This window comes from Arachis hypogaea, chromosome 16 (genome assembly GCF_003086295.3).
Source record: "Arachis hypogaea cultivar Tifrunner chromosome 16, arahy.Tifrunner.gnm2.J5K5, whole genome shotgun sequence".
Lineage (NCBI taxonomy): Eukaryota > Viridiplantae > Streptophyta > Magnoliopsida > Fabales > Fabaceae > Arachis > Arachis hypogaea.
Window position 1 is genome coordinate 30070138 of NC_092051.1, and position 2798 is coordinate 30072935.

General features: G+C 30.6%; 1 long non-coding RNA gene across 6 annotated transcripts; it reads left to right on the plus strand.

Annotated features, from left to right (window-relative positions):
- The first annotated feature begins 348 nt into the window (after window positions 1-348).
- LOC112758859 (uncharacterized) lies at window positions 349-2798 on the plus strand. 6 transcript variants are annotated; one of them, XR_003179831.3, is made up of 7 exons: window positions 349-806; window positions 870-944; window positions 1194-1247; window positions 1344-1409; window positions 2118-2252; window positions 2351-2425; window positions 2529-2798. It is a non-coding gene; the product is annotated as an uncharacterized lncRNA (long non-coding RNA). The 6 variants fall into 6 exon arrangements; XR_003179833.3 differs by having other exon boundaries at window positions 350-806; window positions 2162-2252; XR_003179832.3 differs by having other exon boundaries at window positions 351-806; window positions 1344-1551; window positions 2162-2252.

Here is a 2798-nt window from a genome sequence, read left to right on the forward strand (position 1 = left end):
GATAAAAAAATTTTAAAAAAAAAAATCATAATGGTATAAAATTACATTAATACTCATATAATAAAATAAAATATAAATACTTTTATTTATTTATATTTTATTATATTTTATAAATATTATAAAATATTTTAATTTTATATATTTAATTTAAATTATTTATCTAATACATATATAATATTTAAATATAAATATCTATTATAATAATATATTAAAATTATTAAAACTAAATTTATATTAATAATTATTAATAATAATAAAATTATGGGTAATATTATACATAAATAAAAAATATGATAATTTTCTTTAAAAAGATTAATATATTCTAGTATTTTTTTTCTTATTTTTCTTCTATCCTTTTTCTTTTCTTTTATTTTTTCTTAAACCAAACGTAGCGTAACACTCGCGTCGTTGTTCACGAACGGCCACCGCCACAGCACGCACCTGTGTCTGTCCTGCGTCAAACCTCCATTAGATGGTGTTATCGCCCAGTAGGACAGACCGTGGGTGTCGTCGTCGCCTGTAGAAGGTCTCCATCGGACGAGGGTCTCTTGGAGCTCGTGGCATCACCGTCTCTTCAAGCTCTCTTCTATCGTCATCTCCTCTTCGAGCTCTCCTCAGTCGTCGTTTGTTCGAGCTCTCTCTCTCTCTCTCTCTCTCTCTCTCTCTCTCTCTCTCTCTCTATGTTTGTCTGAGCACAACGTCCTTCTTCTCGCTCTCTGTTCGAGCCCACTTCCCGTCCTCAGTCGCTGTCTCTTCCCGTCCTTCCATCGCCGTGACCCGTGACTTCTCTTCCTCCCTCGCTGCCGGTAAGCACTACTGGTTCAATTTATTTTCTAAGTTGCTACTAAATAGAAGTAACATATTTTCAGGAGCCAAATAGAATTGCAATTATAGATTCCAGCGTTCATGTTAATGACAATGGCAGAGAGAGCATCAACAAAAAGGTACATTAATAACTAATAAGTAAGTCAGTAATTAACCATACATATGGCAACATACGCTTTTTATTGTAACAAAGTAATACAATATCAAGAAAATCAATTGAATTTGAATTTTGTTGTAACATGTTATCCAAGTTGAATTTATTTGGAGCAAAAATGGACAGTTTCCTGATCAATTAACTTGAAGTTCTCTGGCTTATTTTATTTTAACACTAATTAAGTAGTAGTGGTTGTTTACTTTAATTTGTGCAGGTGTTCTTCATCTTTACAGTATATAATGCTTCAAACCAAAGGAATAAGCTTAAGGTTCTATTAAATAAATTAAATACTTATATATAAAAATCAAACTTTTACTACGATTGTCTGAGAGATTATGTATACACTTGGCATTATTCTTTGTAGTTGGGAGCAAGTAGTTCAGAAGAAGCTGCAAAATGGATTCGTTCATTGCAGGATGCTGCTATGAAGGTTCTATTTCTTATTAAATGTCATTCATCATAGATAAATTATAATAATGAACTACTTGTGTATGTTATTATTATTATGTGGTTGCATTGCAAGAGCCTCCAAATCTGCTGGCTTCTCCTTTGTCGAAAAAATCATCTCTAAGGTACATGATGAGATTTATTTATATATGATGAGCATGCATATAACTATATATATAGAAAGTGTTGTAATAATTATTATTGTGATGTGATCTAAAATAGAAAGGGCAGTTCAAAAAGGCCAGATTGGATGAAATTCTCATTTGACTGGCAATCATGAATATACAGTGAAGCAATGACCTATGATGTTATTGATCATTCACCACGGCAGATTTTTGGTTGCTACATTGATAATTACTAACTGGACTTTGCTAGGTAGATAATGGCTTTTGTGAACAATGTGAATAATGGACTCTAAAAGTGGTCCAATAAAATAAAAATACACTACACTTCTAAATTACCCACTTAGATCTTAATATTAGAATAATCATCCGCACACCTAGTGAATTAAACATCCGATATATCTATTGTTCACATTGTTTAGTATTTTTATTGTCTACCTATACTTTTCTTTACTAATTGATTGTCCTCATCATTTCAAATACATAGATAGAGTAATAAATATTCATTCGTAATCATAATCTTCGCTTCGCTTATATATATATATATGATGTTGTTTGATTAATTTTAGATGAGAAAGATATGATGTGATATGATTTTTGTACTCGTCCTCAGTGGGGTGATATATTATGGGAGTGGGTGTGGTTGATATAAGTTCAGAAGCTACTTTCCATGCTCTTATGTCTCTTGGTCCTTTAAGATCAGAGTAAGTTTCTAATTATCCAAATGGTGATGAATTAATTAGATGATGATTTATGTTCGCTAATCAGATTATAGATTTTTCTGATGCCAATAATCTTGCAGATGGGACTTTGGTGTATACCAGGGCACTATGGTTGATCATGTTAACGGTCACAGTGATATTATTCACCTTCAGATGTATAATGATTTTCTCCCATGATAATCAATTCAATTCTCAATAATAATTAAATTAAGTATTCATATTCATTTTTTCTAGCTAACTTGTCTCATCTTCAATTAGGAGAATTAAACCACGAGATATGATGTTAAGAAGGTATTGGAGAAGAGAAGATGATGGCGCATATGGCAAGCTTATCACTATGTATTCTGAGATGGGATGAGTTTTATATATACTTATTTATTTAAATGTAATATTTTAATGTCTTTTGTAATTTTTTTTGAGAGATTTACTCAGTATTATATGTAATGGATAAATTACACTTTATTTTGATTTGTGTTATTTGAATTAAAAATATGTACATATTATAATATAAATGTTATGATTTAGACA